General features: G+C 47.1%; 1 long non-coding RNA gene across 1 annotated transcript in view; it reads right to left on the bottom strand.

Moving 5' to 3' along the window:
- Positions 1-19,983, bottom strand: part of LOC135227271 (uncharacterized) — a 52,715-nt gene extending 32,732 nt beyond the window's left edge. The window contains exons 1-2 of the long non-coding RNA XR_010317419.1: positions 18,842-19,983; positions 18,346-18,423 (exon numbers count right to left, since the gene is read on the bottom strand). This is a non-coding gene — a long non-coding RNA (uncharacterized LOC135227271). The remainder of the gene's footprint in view (positions 1-18,345; positions 18,424-18,841) is intronic.
- Between the last annotated feature and the right edge of the window lie 4,785 nt (positions 19,984-24,768).

A 24,768-nucleotide genomic window follows, 5' to 3' on the forward strand; every position in this document is an offset into this window, starting at 1 on the left:
AGAGAGAACTGCCCCATAGATTTTCCAAGGCTGTAAATCTTTATGGAAGCAGACTGCCATGTCTTCTTCCTGCAGAGCAGCCTTTCGGCTACCAGCTGAGTGCTTTACCACTGAGCCACCAGGGCTTCTTACTGAAGTCCCAGAGGGTTTACTACCTTGCCCTAGGCTATATGGCCAGGCAGTGGTGGAGATGGGACTTGAACTAGCAGACTAGTTTCATTGTCAACACTCTTAATCACCACATTACCTGTACTCCCCTCCTGGGCTTCCCGGAAGGGTGGTATTCCACAGAAGCCTGGACGATGACATGGTGTTAGGCTCAGAGGTGAAGGAAGAGTGGGAACGGCACTTGCAAAGGCTCAGTGTTCTCGCTGGAGAAGCCCAAAGCAGAAGGGCTATAAAGGAAGAGGCTGGTGGTAAGAAAAAGGGCTGGAAAGGTAGGCAAGGGCCAGATCGTGGAAGGCTGTAAAAGCTGTGAGCAGGAACACTGATATGACTAGATTTGGTTTTCAGAAAAATCACTCTGTGTGGTGGTTGGAGAATGGATTCAGGATTGTTTTGAGGATTAAAAGAACTGATACAGTCGTGCCTAGCATGGAACAAAATGTGTCTGCTGCTATTATTATTACTTAAAAACTTTTTTTTACTGTGTTTTAGGTGAAAGTTGACAGTGCAAATTAGTTTTTCATTCAAAAATGTGTACGCAAATCGCTTTGTGACTTTGGTTGCTTATTATTTGCCTCTAATGGCCCCAAGGAGAAGATGGGCCTGCAAAGGAGGCAGCAGAGTGTCCAAGCAAGACAGCAAAGTACCATGGAAGCCGGAAAGGAGGGCTTGCTCAGCAGTGTCAAATGCTGCTGAGGAGTCAAGATTATGCTTGAAAAATATCTATTGGATTCACTGAGTTGCAGATCACTGGTGGACTGGGTGGGAGCAGTGTCCATGCGGTTCCGTGCAGCGGGTGTAGGCAGAGGCACACTGCAGATGGAGAAGGTGGTACACAGTTGCTAGGGGCCGCAGTTCCTGAGGCAGGCCCCACGTGCCAAGGGAAGAGCCCCTCCTTTAGCTTGAGTCTGCTGTCACCTTAGCCACTGTTGAAGAGCAGGGCTGAGAGGTGGGTCTCCTTCATTCAGGTAATATTTAACACGTTAAAACCAGTTGCCATTGAGCCAGTTCTAACTCATGCCGACCCCATGCATGTCAGAGTGGAACCGTGCTCCATAGTGTTTCCGATGGCTGTGATCTCTCAGAAGTTGATTGCCAGGACTTTCTTCTGAAGTGCCTCTGGGTGGACTCAAACCTCCAGCTTTTTAGTTAGCAGCTAAGCATATTGTTTGTGCCACCCAGGGACTCTATTGAAAATATAGCCCTTTTTTTTTTTTTTTTTTTTGGCTGATGTTACCTGATTAGGGTCTATGCCCTGGAGCAGTCGAGCCAATGAACATTCTCCGAGTCAGAAAGAGTAAGAAAGTTTATTAAGGGGATGTATACATAAAAAAAAAAAAAAAAAAATTATTTTTTATACATCACTGGGGGCCCAGCAGCAACACAGGCTGTCTCTATGGAGTCCCAAAGAGCAATTTAACATTAGAGCTTATATAGAATCTTACAAGGGTTAGAAGTGTCTTTGTAGTCTGCAGATAGCCTGGCCAGAGGAGGTATTCATTACAGGACAGTGACAAAAGATTTTATCAGGCTAAAGAGATACATATCAAGCACCTGGGCTCTGATTTTCCCGTGGGGGGTTGTAAGTCACAAGTTGTCAGGACAGAACAAAACAAAGTTATTTGCATCAGATTAAAACAAAGTTATTTGCATCAGATTAAAACAAAGAACAAAGTCATTTACAAAGGAATGCAAAGGAGGAGGCAGGCAGAAGAAGGAGAAAAACTTACAGGTTCATCAGGGCCTTAGTTATGTCAAGCTCTCAGTTGACCATTTTGAAAAAGGAGAAAACATGCTGGGTAGTATTAGGGTCACACTGAGATTTTTGCTTCCTCCCTGCCCATCCCCCAAAAGTGGATGATATGACTGGGGGGCAACCACTGAGCCTGGTGCTGGGGACATGAGGATCAGCGAGAGCTCTCAGGGTAGTGGGGTGACCTTGGACAAGTACATTTTGATATAGGGAAAGAAATGGCTGGAGCCTAGACGGTTGGAGTGGGCAGGAGGGAAGTGCTGCACACTTGGACCTTCATGGGCCCCTTCCCTCCATAAAAAAGTATTGAAAATTGTATCTACAACTGTGTTGGTATAAAGACAAAAATATATGTTAAAAAGTTTTCATGAATGCCCAGGAATAATGTGGGCCTCAGGTGCACTGTGTCTGCTGTGCCTGATGGTTGAGTTAGCCGTGGCCCAGGGTAATGGCGGGTAGTGTGAGGCTTCTGGGGACCTGGAATAAGAGGTGGGAGGAGACAAACCCCGAATGAGACACACAATTCTATTTAGCATTGATCCTGCATCTAAGGAAAATTCTCAAAAGCCAACTAGGTCCCAGAAAGGGCAAATTTGGGGTGCTGGGGTTGGGGGTTTGGGCACTCAGGAGGCTCATGCTGTGAGTCTTCTTTCCCCTCTGCTGGGGGAGGAAGAAGCAGTCTCCTTGCTGATGCACACCCAGTGGGCCCAGTTCACCAGGCAGCTGATGGCAGAGGAGACCAGACGGTGGTTCATCTGGAGCCACCTCACACCAGGGCCCCAGATGCCTTGGTCTTGTAAAAGCAGCCCTGTCTGCCCTCTGTCACTAATGCCACGGTCTAGGGGTACAGCTTTGGGAGGGGTGGCAAGTGGGCCTCCCATGGGCCAGGTACCTGCTTCCAGGATGTCAAGGGCCCCGTAAGCCGTGAGTTTCCAGCACAAAGGTAGGAGGTTTTACTCTGTGGGCCTATTGATAAGTACACGTGTGTGTATATGAGAGGTGGAGTAGGGGACATGGTTCCTTGTGGCTTCTGATTAATTCATTAAACATTGATTGCCTACAAAACCGGGAGCGGGTAGGGAGTTTGTGATCTGAAGAGCCCAATTCAGATTTTTCTTTAGACATGGCCCCCATCTGAGCCCATTCCCTCTGCTAAACCCGGGACGTTTGTGTTGGCTTGGAATCTGCTGTAAGCACCCTCTCTGTTGCCATGGTGATTCTTAGGCGGACCCTGAGGCTGGATTCAGCACTTCACACAAAAACAGGACTTGCCCCTCCCCAAGTCTCCCTCCAGCCCCCACTTGCTTGCTCTCCCCACTCCCCTTCTCCACCTCCTGAGTTTTCCATCTCTTGGCCTTTGTTTTTGCCTTTGTCAGTCTCCCTCCTCTGGACGGGTTTCTGTTTGTTTACAAACTGTCTGGGGCTACGCACCATGGAGACAGTGTCCCAGGCTGCCTCTAGCCCTGATCTGGTTAGAATAAGCCCCTCTCCTTCACATGCATCTCCAACATGACATTTGGAACATCCAAAATAAATCACGATGTTCTAAAGCAAGATACAAACCACCATCTCCACCCACTCCAACTGGCGCCTTGTCCACCTGGAAAGGGTTTTTAGAAAATTTCCAGTGTTCTATTGCAATGTCCCTATAGTGCAGCCCTGAGAAGGGGAAGCATAGTTTATTGAATACCTTCTGTATACCAGCCACTGGGCTAGGCTTTCCCGTGTTAAAAACCTGGTGATGAAGATGATGTTTCCTGCATTCAAACTCAACTGCAAGCTGCTTCAGGGCAGCACTCAGATCTTTTTTGAATACCCAAGTATCTAAGATATAGTGGGTGCTCAAGAAGTTTTTTGAGTGAAAAAATGGATGAAAGGATGCAAGAAACTTCTCTGCCATAGTTGAGGGTAATGATTGAATGGCAGCAACGGGGATTGAAGTTATTGCTAGGTGCCACTGAGGCAACTCTGACTCATGGCAACCCAGTGTGACAGAGTAGAACTGCCCCATAGGGACTGAGCTAGACTTGAGAAAAAAAAGTATTGGCAAGGCAGTGTGGGTGGGTGAGAGTTTCAGTGAAGGTCATGGACATTTGTTACTTGATCTCAGGAAACTCCATTTGTTCTCTGTCACCAAAAGTACCTTTTGGGGGTAATGGAGTGTGGGTAGGACACAGCCTTTTGTTTCTTTGGAAAGGATCAGACTTAAAGTCCTGAGAGGAGTCCTGATTTGATGCTTATTCATATACAGTGTAAATGACCGATTTAACTAAGACTTTCTTTCTTAAGAACAGTAATTGAGACAGGTAAGAGATCGGACTGGCTATAATTAAATAACCTGATTCAGTATTCTTGGAATCTAAACCTAAGTGCAGACCAACATATAACTTTTACTGCTAATAAAAATATAAATAAAAATTAAACTTTTACTGCTAGCACCCAAGAATTACTTGTGATTAACAAACTAGGTGCTCAGACAAGATAAGGGGCTACATTCTAAGGCCCTATGTGCTTGACCAGCTGTAAATTACATAGGCTCTGACTCAGTATTCTTGGAATTTAAACCCAAGTGCAGACCACCATGTAACTTCTACTGCTGGCACTTGAGGACTACCTGTGATTAACAAACTAGGTGCTTAGACAAGATAAGGGGCCATATTTCCTATCCCTACATGCTTGACCACCTGTAAATCACTGATAACCCTCCTGAGTTGTTTTTCAAGTCCCCCACCAGGTGCAGAGCATGCGCAGTAAAAATCGAGGTAACCCATGAATGACCTTCCACATGAGATAATCATGAACAGGAATCCCTTGCCGGGACTCGAACCAGGATCCAGAGACATTACGCATGTGCAACATCCCAGAATAAGTCCTGTTCGACACCCCAGCAGCCCGCGCGACAGGCTCCATTTTAGTTCTGACAACCTCTGCGAGGAAATCCATCTTGAATTTCAGTTGCGCGCTCATTTGATTTTCATAATCCCTCCCCTTCTCCTGGAGATCTCCACCCATGTAATGAATGAAGAAAACCTTTAATAAACCCCTGGAAATCCTTTGTTCAGGAGAGACTGGAGGCTAGCATAGGTGGGAACTCCTCTCCATCTTTCCCTCGCCAGCCTTTTTACCTTCTTTCTGTCCGTAATCTTCGTTCGTGTGGAACCTCTGAGCCTCTCCTGGTCATTCTTGGTCGGAAGAAGGTAAGAACCTAGGCAGGGCTTAGTCCCGAGCTGGGAAGCCTTGCCCTGTAACATAATGAGTTGGGGGTGGGGGGTCTGGGATAGGGTGGTGATGAGTGAATAGTAAGAAGTCACAGGAGATTTAAGGGCAAAAGGAGCTTTGACCGTGGTAGGGGGGTAAGAAGAAAAGGACGGCTGGGGGCACTGGAGTCAAGCTTTGCTCAATCCCCATTTGGCCAAGGGAGGACCCCAGAGAAAGCAGTGTGTGGTGCCGGCAGGCCCTTCCAGCCCTGCCGACCTTGGTCAGTCCAGCCAAACTGGGGCCGGAAAGAGACTAGGCCAGTCTGAATTACTGGGAAGTACGGATTGCAGACTGGCTTAAAGGTGCGGCTTTACTGTTTTTGAGCAAGTACCGGCTATCCCAGAAGGTCCCATAGCATTTTTCTGTCAGAGGTCTATAGGGTTTTAAAACTAGCAAATCAATTAAATTTTTAGAGGGCTTGACGGTGCTTGAAAAATATTTATAATCTTAGCTCTTTGACCACTGATTTCTCTCGGATAATAACATGTGTTGTTCTTGTCCCCAGTGGTCAGTAGCCCTCCTGGTACGGTGACCCAGCTTCTCCTTTTCCTGATCTCCGTTCATTGGACGCTGGTAAAGCTGACTGACTGCCCCCTCCACCCACACTCTACTGGTAGAGAGTGGCTTTGGCCCCAGCCAATCAGCAAGTTGCATTCCCCTGGCCTCGGTGATTGGCTCAGGTATGGACATGTGACCCAATCAGAGTCAAGAAGATGAACTAAGCTTTTTGCTGGGGGCCTTGGAAAAGAAAGTCTTGTGTTTCTGCTGGTCCTGAATGTGAGAGACTGGCCCTGCTGCAAACCATTTGTGTCACTCAGGGACATTTCCTTCTTATTTAAAAGGGTTCAAAATGGGTCTTGTGGGGAGTAAACAGGGGTTCCTGATTGATACCCTTTGCCAACCTGCGGCTTCATTATTCTTGATGTAAAGCCTTTATTAAAGATAGAAATATGTGAGTTCCAAATAAGAGTCTGAATTGATGAAGTTTGACTGTCCTAACCCCTGGACTGGTGGCATAGTGGTTAAGTGCTACGGCTGCTAACCAAAGGGTCGGCAGTTCAAATCCTCCAGGCGCTCCTTGGAAACTCTATGGGGCAGTTCTACTCTATCCTGTAGGGTCACTATGAGTCTGAATAGACTCGACGGCACTGGGTTTAACCCCTGGACTATCCTCATAAGGCACTCAAACCTGTGCAAAACGAGAGATTGGACAAAACACACAAAAACCCGCCATGCTTCAGGGCCTTCTGTAGCCTCCGCATCAAAGTGCCTCTTTGGGTCAACTTGAACTCTTCTCCAGAAGGGCTTCAGCCTAGGCAACCCAAGGGCACTCTGAGGTTTGGGAGCAGCAACAAGCAGATGTGAGCAGGGCTGGGATTATAAGCAACACTGGAGGGGTCTGTCCCTCAGGAAGCCCAGAGGTGGGTCTACAGCAGTGGGAGAAGGAAGGAGGTGAAAAGGGCACTACCATTTATGGCCTCCTGCATGATGGGCATACTGCAGGAATTATCTCAGTTAATCCTTACATTATCCTTGTGGCACAGATGCTGTTATCTTTACTTTTGTTCTTAGGTGCTGTTGAGTTGGTCCCTGGCTCATGGCACAACAGAACAAAATACTGCCAGGTCCTGTGCCATCTCCATGATGGGTTGCAGAGTGAACCATTGTGATCCATAGGGTTTTCACTGGCTGATTTTCAGAAATAGATTGCTAGGCCTTTCTTCCTAGTCTGTCTGAATCTGGAAGCTTCGCTGAGACCTGTTTAGCATCACAGCAACATGCAAGCTTCCACAGACAGATGAGTGGTGCCTGTGCATGAGGTGCATTAGCCAGGAATCGAACCTGAGTCTCCCGCATGGAAGGTGATAATTCTACCACTGAACCACCACTGCCCTCTGTTTTACAGGAGAGGAAACAGTCTTGTGACTTGCCCAAGATGAAACGGTCAGAAAGAGGCAGAGCCAGAGCTGAAACAAAGGTGGGGCAGGCACGTGAGGTTTCAGCCAGAGGGCTGCCTGAGCAAAAAGGATCTGGGCTGGTAGTGGTGGGGGCCGGCATGGGCAGTATCAGCCCCGGTGGATACAAAGTGAGATTCCTTCCTGGGCTAAGGCCGTTAGCTCTGCCCTGTCTTATAAGCAGGGGCACCCAGGATGCCAGAATGAGAAGACTATGGGAAGTCTCCCCTGATGCTGACATTAATATTAACAAGAGCTCTGAACTCGGCTCTGGCCACCTTTCTAGCCCTATCACTGCAGACCCTGGTGGTGAGCTCAGAGGTGCAAGGGCACTGAATGTGGGACAGGGAGGGAGGCCCCAGCCCCACTTCTTGCTCAGCTGGGACCATCAGTCTGCTCTGATTAACTTGAATTCTTCAAGACTTTACAGCCAGGGGCTGCCAGCAGCCAAATCCCCCTGATTGTCTGAGATGTTCCCGACATCAGAGAATAAACAGTCTCCCCTGTCTGGCCAGCTGTGCCGAGCAGCATTCCTGTCTCTGGGCCTGCCTGGCTGGGTGGGGCTGCAGCCCTGTATCCACCTCCAGCAGAGGCCTGGGGGACCTGGGAGCGGGTGGGAGGGAGAGGGGAGGTTGCTGTCTGTCTCCAGACTGGACAGGATATTCCCTCCCCTAGGTCCCTATTTTGTTCCAGCACCAGGAAGCCCAGCCTCAAGCCACTCCCGTCACAAGCTCTGTGCTGTTAATGACTGAGCTAAGAGGAGGCCCCCACGAGGCCACTGTGCCTGGGGCTGGAACCCCTTCACCTCTGCTCAGGGGCTGCCTGGGGAATTTGAGACTCCCGTAACATCCTAGCCAGATCCGAAATCATCACGCCTAATAACTTTACAGCTGTGGACACAGCTAAGTAGTGGCTGAACCAGGACTAGAACCCGGATCTTTAATTCCCATTCAGCTCCTGGGGGTGCTGTGCAAGCTGTGGCCAGAATGACGTTAGGGGCTGTGAGCAAGAGGGGAGGCCTGCGTTTTTAGAGAGGGGCAGGGGTGTTTTCATCCTAGGCCTGTTTTGAAGATCAGGCTTGCGGCCCAGCCGTTTCCTGAGGAACCAAAGCCTCTGGCAAAGCACTGTTCACCAGCCCTCCTAAATCATTTGTCAGAAGTACCGCTGGGGCAGCCAGACCTCAGTGGGGCTCTGCCACCATCCAGTGTCTAGCCTGGGTTTGGCCAGGCTACTGGAGGCAGCTGGGGCTTGAGGGCAGGGCACTTGGGAAGGGGAGCCCCTAACATAAACCAAATGCTTCCCTGGCCCTGTGACTCTGGCCTGGGACTGCGGGGGGAGGAGGGACAGCAGCCTTTCTCAGCATCTGCAGAAGGAATTCCTCTAGGAGCCCCTCTGGCAGCAGACAGGAGGGGAGGGAGGCAGACTGTGGGAGCCTGGCTGGCCGGGGCCTCTGTGGGCAGTGTCTCACTCCCTGTCAGTCTCGGGCCTATAGCTTTGCCTTCGTCTGGCTGAGTGGATCACTGTGGGTTTCTGTGACTGCTCCATGTCTATACTGGAGCTGGGTTCTTTGCGGGAAGTGCGTCCTTGTATACTTGCCTGCTTATATGTGAGTGCCCACATCTCTGTAAGCTCATGTATGTGGATATCGTTGAGAGAAGTGCAGGTCTCTTTGTCTTTGCATAGATGAGTGGGTCTTTGCCTGTTGTGTCCATGGGAGTATGTGTGGAGCATGTGGGTTACCCTGGTGTACACTGTGCTTGTTTTTCCAGATGCAGGTTCAGGCATGTGTGTCTCTGGGAGTGTGTGCTTATGTTTGTCAATATGTTGGCAAGTCTCTGAAAGCGCGTATGCCTGTTTAATTTGTGAGGAAGCGTTCATTCACTCACTTGACGATTCATTTGTAAAGGGATTTGATTGGCTCATTTTACTCAACAGACATCTTTAACGTGCCTGTTGTGGGATCAGCCCTGCACTGAGCGCTGGGGATTTTGAGAGGTGTCCAGGGCAGCTCCTAACACTTGTGGGTCTCAGGGCAAGAGTACAAGGAAGGCCCATGCCTGTCTGTCTAAATATTTTAAAGTTAAAAATCAAGCCAATAAACTGTTTACTAAAATATCCAGTTCAGCAACGGTGGTTCAGTGGTAGAATTCTAACCTTCAATTCCGAAGCCCTGGGCTCAGCCCCCGGCCAATACACCTCATGAGCAGCCACCAACCGTCTGTCAGTGGAGGCTTGCATGTTGTTATGATGCTGAACAGGTTTTAGTGGAGCTTCCAGACTAAGATGGACTAGGAAGAAAGGCCTGGTGACCTATTTCCAAAATCCAGTTAATTAAAAACCCTAATGATCACAACCATCTGATATACAACGAATCATGGGGATGGCGCAGGCTTCGACAGTGTTTTGTTCCATTGTGCGTGGAGTCACCACCCAGGGGCTGACTCGATGGCAGCTAAGAAGAACAACAGTAACCAGGAGGGTCAGGTTTGATTTTGAATTCTCAGCTTGGATTTCCATTCTGGAACACAGCAACAGGGAATGGCCCCAGCTCCTTCCTTCCCCACCCCAGCTGTGTCCTCAAGGGGCCTTGCACACATGTATGACTTCTCAGTCTACTCATATCCAGACTCTACCCACACACCCAAAAACAGCTGCCCTTGGCCACCCCTCAGGCCAGGAGTGCCCACACCATTGTCAAAGTCTGCTAGGTTGTGTAGACTTGGAAGCAGGCACAGGCTATTGGTGTAGGAAATAATGGGGTCCCGTGTGCCCAATTTGTCCTCTAGAAGGGGGTCTCTCGGTGGGCCTATCGAGTGCCTGAAGATGGGCTTCTCACTGTGTGGGGAGGGGTGTAGTCAGGGTAGAGCCAGAGCCTGGCCTTCTAAGGCTTGGGCCCAGGGCAAGGGCCCTTCTTGCCTGTTTCCTCATGGAACTTGCAACCTGGAAAGGAACTGCAGCAAGTACGGAGATAAGGCAATACAGTGCATCGGTTTAAATGGCCGTGTGTGTATGTGTGTGCACATGTGTGCTCTTAAGTACAATGAAACCCGTGAGAGCCGGAACTCAAAAGGGCTGCCTTGTTTTTCTGGGTTTCACAAGTTTTCCCCCTTTGATAGTGTGCAGTCTTAAACCACTTTTCTATCACTTCTCTTAGTGGAAAATATTTGAGTTTTCTTCTCTGATAGGTTTCTGCCTTATATAGGTTCCGGCTTTTGCAGATTTTACCGTATGTGTTTCTCTACTCATACTTGTCTGTCATAGCAATGGGGGAGAAAATCTGGACCTTTCTTCAGTGCCTTCTAAGAAGCTGCCAACTCATATCTGTGTGCCACTCCCGCACCCCATTCTTCAATGTGGACCCTTAACATTTTCTCAGTCTCATGTAAAGTACTGTGAAACTCAGGTTCAAAACCCCCTTCCAACCTGATTCTGTCCCTGAGCTCCTCCCTGGTGTGGGCTAGATGCTGAGCTCAGTAGGATCCAGCCACAGGGCAGAGCTGGGTCAGGTAAGGCCTCAGGCTCCCGGACATGTCCTGGCCTGCCTGACCCACCCCAGTGGTGGGCAGATACAGCCAGGCAGAGGGCACCTGTCCACCGTGATTGATACTCCTAGCATCTCCGGGCTCCTGGCAAAGGCAATCTCAGGGTTCTGGAGCATTAGGGAAGCTGAGGAGAGAACTCCATGACCCTTTCCCTTAAAGGACTCTAGAATAGCTGAATTACAGCAGGTACAACAAAAAGAGAATTGGGGGAGGGCGGGTAACAGTGCCTCTCAGCAGGACTGGTGGGCGTGACCATCCGGGAATCCCCTGGAGGAGGCTGTCAAAGCTGGCGGCTCTTGGGCTCTCCTGAAATATCCCCGGCCTGGGGAGAATGAGGGAGGGGTCTGGGGTCAGTCAGGGTTGCTGAGCTGGGAAATGCTGTGAATGTGAGCTGAGGGTGGGAGAGACTCTGAGGAGGCTGGGAAGAGTCTGCTCTTGAGGTCATGTTGGCCTTCCCTCTGACACACACACACACATACACAGATGCCTGAGAACTGGTTTGTGGTGTCTCAGCTCCTGGGATTACTGGGGAATTGGGAGCAATTTAAACTGGGAAAGACCCTCTCAGGATTCTTGTTACTGCTGTCCCCTACCACCTCTGGCCTGTTCTGTTTGGGGCCAGAACTGGGAATTTTCCTCTTGAAAAAAAGAAAAAACTGAGAGCAAGGCAGCAAGTAGTGGGTTGTGGCCAAAGTAATGTGTTTAAGGAAATTTGTGCTTCATGCTGGCCAGGACATGGAATGTCTGCTCAAAGACCTGCTGCTGGCCAGGGTCTCTGTGAGTAAACACCCTGCCTCTGATGGCTGCCCTGAGCTCATTTCCCTCAGCAGTGTGTGAGGGGGATGATGTCACCATGAGTGGGGCCTCCTAGTCATGGAGTTTGTCAGTGAGCAGGATGGAGGCTCCATGATCACCAGTGGTCTGGGCGCTGCTGCCTAGTTATTGGAAACAGCTGCTTCCCACACAGGCGGCTGATACCCTCCTATACATACATGTTTGTGATGGGGTTCCAGCCATATCCCTGACCCCACAGCTGGGGGTGTTCCTGGGGAAACCTGGGGTTAACTCCCAGCTTCCATGCAAAGCCTTTCCCTGAACCAGAGAGGCATGCCTCAGCCTGGTCTAGGAGAGAGACACCTAGGGTGGGCTCAGTTGCTAGAAGTAGCCCTTGAAAGTTCAGACCTGTACCAGGCCCTGTCCTGTACCAATGGAGAGCAGGCAGTGGCAACGTGTGCCACGGTCTGTCTCCTGAGGCCAAACAGCCAGGTCCAAGGGGGGAGTTTCCATGAGAAGAGAGCCCACGTCAGGGGAAGTTGGGGGTGCGGTAGGGGAGAAGTCACAAAGCCCTTTCTGTGCCGCTTCCACAGGCTCTCCCTGAGCATAGAAGTCCGCAGGGTGAGGCTTTTATGGAGTTTGAAAGCCCTGCAGCAAAGTTATTGCAGAGTAGCTGCCAGACTAGAGACTGGTTCTACAGCCCCTGCACTCCACCCCCCCACCTCCCCACCCCCACCCCCTGCTGTCCCATCCCTACTTCACCTCCTGGCCAGGGAATGGGGAGCAGTGAGCCTCTAATTGGAGAGTTGGGGATGGGCCTGGATCTTTCACTTCTTTGTCCCCCAGAATTCTGGGCTGCACCCACAGTGGGCTCAGCAGTCACACAGGCCCACCCCACAGAGTGACCGGCCCACTCAGTGTCTGCCTGCCCTACTCTAGGCTGATCAGAAATCTCAGCCTAATGGACAGGCCTACAGGGGATTCACTGCTGGCCTGATACACAGCCTGACTGACCAACAGGCAAACTTACTAACAGAGTCTACTTATTCCACAAATAGTAATTGAACACCTTGTTTGTACCAGGTCTTGTGCTGGGTGCAGGGCATACAGCCATGATAAAAACAGACAGTGTTCCTACTCTCAGAGAAAAAAATGAACAAACAAGACGATGACACAATGTGATATATAAATCCTAGAGAAAACAAACAGTATTCTGTGGGAGAGGGTATCCCTCAGGCCTTACCTTGGATATAGTGGTTAGGGAAGGCCTCTCTGATGTATAATCTGAGACCTGAAGTGTGAGATTGAGAAGCATGCAAAGAGCCTATGGAAGAGCTGTGGAAAAGCAATGCCAAGACCTTGGAGCATGGGGACATTTGTGGGTGGGAAGAACTTGGCATAATTTTGGAATAACCAGAAGGTCCATGTGACTGGAACATGGTAAGAGAGGGGAAGGTGGCATGAAGACAAGGTTGAGAGGAGGGCCAGGGCAGACCAGGTAGGGCCTTGTAAGCCACAGTAAGGACTTAGGTAGGTATAAGAAGAAGACCCTGAGGACTTTGAGCAAAAGTGTGACCCACATTCAAGAAGAAATAAATAACCCAAATAACCTTATATCCATTAAAGAAATTATAGTTAAAAACCTTTCCACAAAGAGAACTCCAGGCCCAGATGTCTTCACTGGTGAGTTCTCCCAAACATTTAAGGAAGAAATAATACCCGTTCTATACAAAATCTTCCAGAAAATTAAAAAAAAAAAAGGTGGGGGGAGGAATACTTTTCAACTCATTCTATGAGGGCAGCATTACCCTGAGAGCAAATCCGACAAAGGCATTCCAAGAAAATAAAACTACAAACGAATATCCTTCATGAACACAAGGGCAAAAATGCAAAAAGTTCTTATAAAAATTTTAGCAGAGCAAACTCAACAATGTATAAAAGGATAATTCATCATGATCCAGTGGGATTTACCTGGGAATGCCAGGTTGATTTAATGTTTGAAAAGCAATCAATGTAATTCACCACATTTAACTGAAAAAGATAAAAACATACGATCACCTCAATAGATGCTGAAAAATCATTTGACAAAATCCAGTATTCATTCCCGATAAAAACCCTAGAAAACTGGGAAAAGAAGAGAACTCTCTTTTGAGATTCATGGCATTTATGAAAAATCTACTGCTAACATCACACACATGGGGTCGCCATGAGTCAGAGGATCTAGAACACACAAAGTACATACACAACTCAACAAGGAAGCAACCAAATTTCTTAAAAAATGGGAAAAAATTTTGAACAGACACTTTACCAAACAAGATAGCCAAATGACAAATAAGCACTCAAATGCTCATTGGTTGTCAGGGAAATGCAAATTAAAACAATGAAATATCACTGTAGACCCACTACGCTAAAATTGAAAGACTGACCATATCAAGTGTTGGCAAGGATGTGGAACAACAATAACTTTTCTGCTTTGTTAGTGGGAATGTAAACTAGTACAGCTATTTTGGAAAACAGTTTGACAATTTCTTAAAAGTTAAATATACACCTACCACATGACTTAGCCATTCTACTCCACTCAAGAGAAAGGAGAGCATGTGTACACACAAAGACTTGAAACAACCCAAATCGCCATTATTAGGTGAATGGATAAACAAATGGTGGTCCATCCATACCATGAAATACTACTCAGCAATGAAAAGGAACATGGATGAATCTCAAAATCATTAAGCTATACAAAAAAGAGTTTATTCCATTTATATAAAATTCTAGAAAATACAAACTTATCTATAGTGACAGAAAACAGGTCAATGATTGCCTGGGGATGGGGAGTGGGAGAGGGAAGGTTGGATTATAAAGGAGCATGAGGAAACTTTTGGGGATGATAGATATGTTCATTATCTTTATTGTACTGGCGATTCTACAGGTGCATCCGTATGTTAAACTCATCAAATTCTACACTTTATTTATTTTAATAATTTTGTTTTTCTTTGTTTTTTAAATTGTGCTTTAGATGAAGGTTTACAGAGCAAATTAGTTTCTCATCAAACAATTAATACATATATTGTTTTGTGACATTGGTGATCAACCCCATGACATGTCAACGCTCTCCCCTTCTTGAATTTGGGTTCCCCATAACTAGCTTTCCTGTCTCCTCCTGCCTTCTCATCCTTGCCCCTAGGCTGGTGTGCCTATTTAAATTCTACACTTTAAATGTGCAGTTAATTGTATGTCAACTATACCTCAATAAAGCTGAAAAAGCAAACAAACAAAAAATCCCTGCAACATCATCTGATTTATTTGTTTAAAAACAACTCTCTGGCTTCTGTGAGAATGGACTGAGAGGGGATCAGAGCAGAAGCTGGGGGTCAAGTTAGGAGGCAGTTGTAGTTGTCTGGGTGAGATGCTGGTAGCTAGGACCAGGGTGGTGGCACTGGAAATGCAGGGGATCGGACAGATTTGAAGTATATTTTGAGACCTAAACAAGACTTGCTAGTATGAGGGAAGTGGAGAAATCCACCACATTTCCAGCTTGAGCACCAATTGGCTGGGGAAGCCTAGGTGAAGAACAAATTGGCATGTGGGGGTGGGTATGGATCAAGAGTTCTGTTTCATCTACCTGTGGAGATGGCTGAGGCTCCACGAATACGGTCTGGGTGGGAGATAAAAATTTGGGAGATATCAGAAAATAAATGACATTTTCAAGCCAAGGAAATGGATGTGATCATGTTGGCAGAGAGAATAGAGAAATTAAAGAAGTCTGAGAACTGGGCCTGAGGCCTTCCAACATTTAAAGGTCAACCGAAGGAGGATGAGCCAGTAAAGCTTACCAGGAAAGAACAGCTAGGGAGGCACTCAACTGACAGACTAATTGAATAATGCAAGATGGCAGGACTTCCTGTGTCTGGGAAGAGGGACTGAGGAGGTCAAGAGCCCAGTCGGGAGTCCCAGGCTACGTACAAGGTATAGGACCCAGGCAGCTGCTGGCTTAAGCATGTGTGTGGGAGGGTCTCACTGGGAGAGGAGGTGCTGCAGACAGTCTCAGCTCTCCCATCCCTGCCTGATTCAGCATCTGACAGGGGCTGAGGGGCCCCCTCTAAGCCAACCACACAGCTGCCAAAGTGATATTCAAAATTCAGATCTGCTCAAATCACTCTACAGTGTAAAACCCTTCAACAACTTCCCACAGCTTTTGACCAATAAACTCACTTGGCCTACAAAGCCCAGGGATGGGGCTGGCCCCAACCAATTCTGCACCTTGTCTCCCACCTGCCGCCCCTGCTTCTGCCTCTAGACACACTGGCTGCCTTTTAGGCCACAGTCCCTCCTGCCCTGGGGCCTTGGCTTGTTGCTTTTTTTGCATGGAAGACTTTCCTCCCACCTCCTTCACTGAGTTAACATCCACTAATTCTCCAGGTCTTAACTTAGATTCCCTTCTCTTCAGAGAATTCTTCCTTGGTTCCCTGGTCCCTGTCATACAAATTTGTGATGGCTGTCTGTACTCAACTTTCATAGAACTATTAAAGTTTGTCATTGTGCATATATTTGTAAGATTATTTTATTAATGTTTATCTCTACCACTAGACTGTAAGCTACCATAAAAGTAGGGTTTGTATTATTCACAACTCTATCCCAAGTGCCTTGACCAGTATTCAGCACATGGAAGGGGCATGTGGTGGTTTTAAAACATATCTGCAAATTCTTTGACACTCCTCCTATGAAGAGGTAGTAGAGTCTAATTGCCCTCCCTCCCTTTAAATATGTGTTGGCCTAATGACTTACATCTAATTAATAGAATGTGGTAGAAGTTATACTGTGTTACTTACAACAAAGTTTTTTGTGATAAAAAATATGTAATAAAAAATTTGCCATTTCAACCATTTTTCATGAGCTGTGTGACTTCTGAGGCTAGACCAAAAAATGAAAAAGGTAGTATGACCAAAAATATCCCCCGAAATCTTCTTAAAACAAAACAATAGTTTAGCTTAGCTAGTGAAAAATGTCTGCCTTGAGCATTGTGCTCTTTTAAGATCTATCTCTATGGAATCGAATTGACAACAGCAACTTGAAAGATTAGATGGGAATCTTAGTGGGCAGTGAGTTTATGTTAATAGGGAAGAACAACTTAGAAAAGGAGGGTGAAAATGGATGCACGACTCGAAGAATGTAATCACTGTCATTGTGGAATTTGTTGAATTGGTATATGTTCTGCTGTGTATATTCTCAACAACAACAGGAAAGTAATATGGGTTCCTCCTGGCTTGTTTCTTTTGGGATGCTCACTTTCAAAATCCAGCTGCTGTCCTGTGAGGAAGCCCAGGCCTCATGGAGAGGCCATGTGTAGATGTTCCAGCCAATGGCCCCCACTGAGATCTTATCCTACAGAAAACTGGTGACTGAGGAAGCCCTTGAAATGACTCCAGCCTCAACCACCATCAGACTGTAACCCCATGAGTGACCCTGAGTGAGCACCACCTAGCTGAGCCAAGTTACTTCTAGAACTGCAAGAGATAAAAATAAATGATTGACAACTACAATAACTAAAAAAAATGTGTGTGGTTACACAGGTAGATATGTATGCATATATGTGTATAGGTAAGCACACACGAGTATATGAGTATGAATGTATAGGTGTATCTGTAGGCATATGTATACACGTTTGTGTATGCTGCATACATATTCACGTATATCATAAACCGCATAGAAGGCGTAGTTATGGATACGTCCTAGATATAACCAAACACCTCACAGGATTGGTTTACCAGGTTTAAAGGCTTGGGACCATAGTCTCATGGGACAACTTGGTCAATTGGCATAACATAGTTCATAAAGATAATGTTCTACATCCTGGTTTCATGAGTAGTGACTGGGATCTTAAAAGCTTGCGAGTGGTCATCTAAGATACAACTATTGGTCTCTACTCATCTGGAACAAAAGAGAATGAAGGAAACCAAAGACTCAAAGTAGAAACTAGTCCATAGGACTAATAGGCCACATGAACTACGGTCTCATCTAGCCTGAGACCAGAAGAACGAGATGGCGTCTGGCTACCACCACTGACCCCACTATGAACTTTTCTGACCAGGGACACAATAGAAGGTCCTGGATAGAAAAGGAGGAAAATGTAGAACAAAACTTAAATTCCTAAAAAAAGGCCAGACTTACTGGACCGATAGAGACTAGAGGAGCCCTGAAGACAGTAATCCTAAAATACCTTTTCAACTTGGAACTGAAGCCACCCTAGTGGCCACCTTTCATCCAAATAATAGATTGGCTTATAAAATAAACAATATCACCTGTGAGTACTGTGCTCCCTTAAATAATCAGCTATATGAGACCAAACGGCCAATATTTACCCTAAAACAAAGATGAAAAGCTAAGGAAGGGCACCAAGCAGGATTAATGGAAACAGAACAAACAGAATGGAAATAATGAGAATGTTGACACGTTGTGAAAAATGTAACCAATACCATGGAACAATTTGTATAAAACTTGTTAAATGGGAACCTAAGTGCTGTGTAAAATTTCACCCAAAACACAATAAAGTATTTAACAAAATAAATGATTGTTATTATCACGGACACTAAGATATGGTATGTCAACATAGATGTTAAAACACAAAGCATTGTGAGAGATAAAAGCATCCTTTCATCATGATAAAAAGGTCTAATTCATCAGAAATACAGAATAATCATTAAAAAATTTATGTACACCTAATAACATAACTTCAAAATATATAAAGCAAAAGGAAAACGCAAAGAAAGCAAGGGCAAAGATAGACACATTCTGGAGATATTAACAGTGGGAGATATTAACACACTTCTGTCGGTAACTGTAGGTCAAACAAACAATCAGTAAGGATTAGGAAACTGAGGTCCATAGAGGGGAAGTAGCATACCTTCCTTCATCTTTCCACGAACACATTGAATGCCTGCCACATCCCAGATACTACATTTCTATGTTTTGTCATTTGATCCTAAGAGAGAAAAACACTTTTACCTTCATGGGTAGGAATTAATAGTCCCGTTTTGGTTAAGGTGCTCTTCCTCAGAAATTGTAAGTGTCAAATCCCACTCCCTAACACAGCTTGTACCTTCCCACTCTTGGACAACCTTAATCCCCCTATACCTCTTCCTTGACCTCCTTGACCACCTGGAGACTTATCAGTCTTCCCACTCCCTCCTGTCACTCTTCCTTCCTTCCACAGCCTGGAGCCCAGAAAGGTCATTTGAACACCTCCCTTCCCAGCCCCCTTAAGTTTTTGCACACCTGTCGTCCTGGGCCCAGCTCACTCCCATAACACCCATCTAATCTGCCTTTCCTCTTCCTGAGATTGACCTCCTGCTGAGCCCTGCTGGAGAAAATCACCAGTTTCTACAGACTCATTGTCTCACCTTGGCTCATCAGTCCTCCCTGTTCCCGGTCAGCTCATTCTCCCATCTCTGCTGCTTTTCCAAACCCGCAGCTCAGTTCCTGCCCCACAGTCTCAGAAAATGACTCAACCTCATACTTCACCGAGAACACTGAGCCCTCAACGTGAGCACTCCTCACTCTCCAAACTTTCCTACACCCATTTCTGCCCTCTTTCCCCAGGGCAAGTTGCCCCAGAATTCTCCTGGTCCCTGAATCCCATTCCCCCTTAGATTCTGGAAACTTTTTCCATCAGCCCCCACTCAGCCCCATATCTACAACTCTCTCTTGGCAACTTCTTCTCAGCCCAACAAGTTGTTGAAGGCTCTTCCATTCTAAAAAGGACCCTCACGTATCCTTTTTGGCCACTATAAGAAGACTTCATTCCCCTCACCAGCCACATTTCTCCAAAGAGCGGTCAACACCGTCTCCATTTCCTCACTTCCCATACCTTCATTCCTCACGCTTTTGCAGTCTGGCTTCAGCCCCCGCCATTCCACTGAAACTTCTCTTGCTAAAAACACCAAGAACCTACCAATTACCAAACCCAGCTGATATTTTTTTACAACCCAAGCTCCCCTAGACCTCAACGGTTTGGGCACACCAATAGAACTAAAAAGAACTACATGAAGAAAAATAAAATAAGCACCCAAATTCCACCTGTCCTTTGCATCCACCTGCTGAGGTGATGAGGAGCCCCTCCAGCCCCTGCAAAGCCCACTCACACATTTCTGAGAGTCCTAAGGGAATAGTTTGTACAGGCTCACAACCAGCCTGATCCAGCAGGGTATCTCTCCACGGCCCTATATTTCCTACCTTTGTTGAGACAGAGCACTTGAGAGGCCAACGTTGAGGGGAATACCATTATGTAAGGGAAATTGCTTCTCTCTGCTTTTAGAGTTTTCAAAGAAGACTTGCTTGTTCCTTGAAATCCTGGAGTTTTTCATTACGCTATCTCCATAGGGGTGTCCCTGGGTGGTGCAAACATTTAACCCACTCACTGCTAACCCACTCAGAGGGATCTCAGAAGAAGGCCTCGCTATCTACTTCCAAAAAATCAGCCATTGAAAACCATATGGAGCACAGTTCTACTCTGACATACATGGGGCCACCATGAGTCAGAATAGACTCGATGGCAACTGTTTTTTTTGTTTTTTTTTTTTATCTCCATAGGGCTCAGACATGAGTTCAGTGGGCCTGGACTCGGAGGTGAATCTGAATGCAGACTCAGAAGTGAGTTCAGATTCTTTCCTCCCCTCTTCTCACCTCCACCAACACTAAGGTACTCTCCTTGTGTCAAGTTCATAACACCTGAGTTTTCCCCTTAGTGAGTGAATCAGGGCCTGTTTGTTGGCCACCCAATGGTCGATGACTGCTGTGGAAGTACAGAAGCCCAGCTGCCTTGTCTGGAATAGGGACAAACTCAGAGGTGTAATTTATGCTCCTGAGCTTCATGGGATCAGGCTGAGTATGAGGTTTCACACAAAATCGCACCCTTCCCTGGCTTCTTCCCTTTTCCTACCTGCTTCCTCTACTCCCTTACTGGTTTCTCCTGAGAAAACTTCTTTAGTAAAACACTTACACATGAAACTTCAATGCAGGGTTTGCTTCTGGGACAACCTGACTTACAACATAGACTCCTTTGAGCATCTGGTGAACGTTCTGGACCCTGTCTCCAGAAAACTGTACGTACACACATTCAAAATGTTATGTATATATATATTTTTTACCCCTTTAAGGTCATCATAGAGACCTAGTGGCATAGTGGTTAAGGGCTCAGCTGCTAACCAAAAGGCTAGAAGTTCGAATCTACCAGCCATTCCTTAGAAACCCTATGGGGCAGTTCTCAGTTTTCTAGGGTCGCTATGAGTTGGAATCGACTCAACGGCAACAGGTTTAAAGTCATCATGGATCCAGGATTAAGAAGACCAGACAAAATGATCTCTGGGGTCCCCCAAGAAGCTAACTTTGCCATGATCTCTGTCCTGGGTGCAAAGTTTCTGTGAGTCTCCCCTTGGGTGGGTTTGAGGAGCTTAGATCTTTGAGTTTCTGAATTGGGCTTCTAGAAGCCTGGAATCCAAAATTCCTTTAAAAAAAAATTGTTGTAGTAAAATACATATGACATAAAATTTGCTATTTTAACCATACAATTTAGAAGGTTCAGAAAGTAAATTAGCATAGAATTTTAGCCTTGTAGGACTGGGCAGTGTTTCATTCTGTTGTACATAGTGTAGCTATGAGTCAGAACTGACTCCACGGCACCTAACAATGACAACGAGTATATTGATACACTTAATATGGGTTTATGAAAAAAAATTTTTTTTGGTATAACTAACTACAGGGCTATTTTATAAAAAATAATACTTTTCTGCTGAAACACTGCACAAAAATTTTATAGACAGTCATTTTGGTGTCACGCCCTCTGACAGTGTCACCCAGTGTGGTCCACACCCCCTGCACCTCCCCTAGTGAAGCCATTGACAAGGGCTGAGAGAAACCTCCAACAGATCTCCAAATCTCCAGAGAGCTCCAGCTTGTCTAAGGAAAAAACAGCTGCCTCTTCCCATGGGCCAAAGTCTGCCACTGGAGTCTCTAGCCCCCAGGCTTGTTGACCGCTCCATTGAAGATCCTTGGGCCTGGGGAATCGGTGGGCTCTGGCCCTCTGTTGGGGGGCCTGGACTTTGGATGAAGCTCTCCCAGGCTGGGGGCTGTGCTTTCCCCTGGAGAGAACCTGTTCTCCTTTCTCTAAGAGCATATAACTCTGGGATATGGTACCGGGGTCGGTGTGGACCCACTCATCGCTGTGAGAGGCTGAGCCTCTTTGGGCCAGCGGTGTTACTCTCTGCGACCTTCCCCAGTCTGTTTTCTTTCCTCAGCTGAGGAATCTTCTGCAGATCCTCTCTCCTCAGGATGAGGAAAACAGATGTTGGCTCTGCCCACCAGGGCCCCATTCTCTCCTTGCCCTGTATTGGGTAACTGGCTCTCTCCATGCTTTATTCTCCAGTGACTTCTGTCCTGTACCTCAGAGGGCAGAGAGGGAGGTGACAGGAACAGGGTGACATTGACCCCACAGTCCCACTCTCCAGGCTCCAGGCCTGGGTCTGGGTAGTGGAAGCTGTTGGGCAGCCATAGGGCTGGGTACCGTCAGAGGAGAACCTGGCCCACCCAGCAGGATGGTTACCAAGGCAGGTTTGTGGGGTCCTGGCCTGGGGCAGAGCTGGTAGCCGGTTTATGGGTAGGGCTGGCTTGGAAATTGTGACGTCACAGAATGCACCACCAGGATCCCTCACCTTCCTTTTTGAAATGCTTTGCCCTCTACATCATATCAGTGGAATTTCAGACATCCGTGGGCATCATATTTCTGAGAAAATACGGGTTATGGTGCTCTTGATAATCAAAACAGCAGCCAGCACCTGTAAAGAGAGTCACTGTAGAATGTACTTTTCCATCAGAGCACCCAGCTCTTAACACAGCTGTGAGTTAGAAGCACCTACAGAGCTTTTAAGAAGGACTGATATCTGTGCCCCATTCCACATCAAATAAACTGGAATCTCTGCAGGCAAGGCCTGGGCATGGGTATTTTTTAAAGCAGCTCAGGTGATTAGAAAGGGCAGCATTAGGACCTCACAATGACTTTGTAAGAAAGGCCCTATAGTTATCTCCATTGTACAGATGGGATGCTGGGGCTCAGAGAGATAAAGCCACATGGCCATGGTCAGGAAGGCAAGTGGAAGGGATGGGAATGGGATCCCGGATGGAAACTCCAGAGCAGCCTCCTACCGTCCGCGTAGATATAGGTTTCCTGTGGGACCTCGAGGCCTCAGGCCGGCCCACGAGCTTGGCTCCAGTCTGCTGGGAAGACATTTCTGCCACCTTCTCTCCCCAAATGGCTGGGCTGTGGCTCGTTCATGCCCCGGAATTCTCGGGTGGGTCGCCATGGCTCATCCAGACACACTGCCTCTTGCTGGCAAGACGTGCTTTTTGGTGAGGGAGAGGAAGCATTTTTGAGGTGAAATGTTGTATAACAGCTAGGAATGGAAAATATTAAAAGTCCACTGGTGCCAAAAAGGTTTGCACCAGGGCCAGAAAGAACAGAAAAGTGGAGGACCGCTCCCCGCAGTAGAGGGCTCCGGGGCGTGGTGGGGGTCAGCCAGAGGGCTACCCACTTCCTGTACCCTAACCTGCCTCCTTCTTCAGGGTTAGTGAAAGCTTCTAGGGCCACAGGAAGGTACAGGCATGGTGGCTCTCAAAGGAAAGTCCAGTTGGGTATACAGTAGTCCTTCGGTATCCACAGGGGATTGGTTCCAGGACCCCCCACAGATACCAAACCTCGAGGACGTGCAAGTCCCTAATATAAAATGGTGTAGTATTTGCATATAACTTACGCATATCCTCCTGTATACTTATAATACCTAATACAATGTAAATGCTATGTAAATAGTTGTTATTCTATATTGATTAGTGAATAATGACAAGAAAAAAAGTCTGTATGTGTTCAGTACAGACAACCATCACAGGCCTAACTACATAGAACACATCAGACCCAAGGTGAACTATGCTCAGACAAGGTGTGCTGGAGAGAGGCTGAGGATCCATGAAAGGGCAGGAAGCTACAGCAGGGAATGCCTACACGTCACTTCATTCTCATGGATTCTGCGTAGTGCTCAGCATGCGGCGAATTCAAGTTTTGCTTTTTGGAACTTTCTTTTTTTTATTCCAAATATTTTCAATCTGTGGTTGATTGAATCTGTGGATACAGAACCCGTGCATACGGAGGGCTGACTGTATGTACTAAGTTCATTTTAACCTGCACTCCAGGTGGGGGTGGTGGGCATGGAGGTGTGGGGCCATTGAGGGTGGAATATCCTACTGGGAGTGTCTGAGGTCAAGCCAGCCCAGTCCACACTGGGTTCTGTGTGTTCAAGGTGCTGGGACACTGAGGGGAGGGAGCTTCAATCCCTGCCCTCTAGGGGTTTCACCTGTAGAGATGGGGCAGGCAAGAAAGCAGACGATGTAGTGTAAGGTGATAAATGCTCCGCTGGACGAGGACACAGGGGCTGTAGAATGCAGAAGAGGGGCAGTTGGCTCAGCCTGGGGCTGTGAGGTAGGGTTCCTGGAGGAGGCGGTACCTGGATTGAGCCTTGCTATGAATATTGAGAGAATGCGCACCATGCCAGTGTCTGGGTACAGGTTCTTGGGAGTCTGTGTGTTTGGAAAAAAAGACACAGAGACACAAGCAGATGGACTCAGTCTCCTCATGGGAACGCTTCCATCTCTCTCCCGTTGCTCAAGCATCATGTACACACGATGGTACAGACAGACATGTAGTCATAAATAATTACACACATACCCATACTACACATGTACCAGGTGGTGGAGACCAGGATCATTCTCCATCGGAGAGCTGTTCTTGTAAGAAAATGTTTTAATAAGAGCTGGGGGTAGGAGATGAGGCCCCTGGTGGGTGGAGATCCGCAGGACTGGGGCTTCAGAGGCCAGATATCTTAGACTGCGTTCTCTAGAGGAGCAAAACCAGACCCGTTGCCATACAGTTGATTCTGACTCATAACAAACATATGTGTGTGTGTGTGTGTGTGTGTGTGTGTATAAAGAGAAAGAGGGAGAGAGATTTATTTCAAGGAAATAGTCCACAGAGTTGTGAAGGCTGGCAAATCCCAAATATGTGGGTCAGACCTCAGGCTGGGGGCTTTTCCTGACTCATGTGGTTGCAGGGGCTGATGGACCTAATTTGCAGGTCAGATGGCAGGCTGCTGGCTCATGTCCCAAGAACTGGAGGTCAGAGGATGATAAGTTGGGTGCAGGATCCAGAGACAGCTAGCTTTGCCAGAATGTTTATATATATTGGATGCAGGCTACACTCTCAAGGAAACTCCCCTTTCAAATGATTGGC

This window comes from Loxodonta africana, chromosome 13 (assembly GCF_030014295.1).
Source record: "Loxodonta africana isolate mLoxAfr1 chromosome 13, mLoxAfr1.hap2, whole genome shotgun sequence".
Lineage (NCBI taxonomy): Eukaryota > Metazoa > Chordata > Mammalia > Proboscidea > Elephantidae > Loxodonta > Loxodonta africana.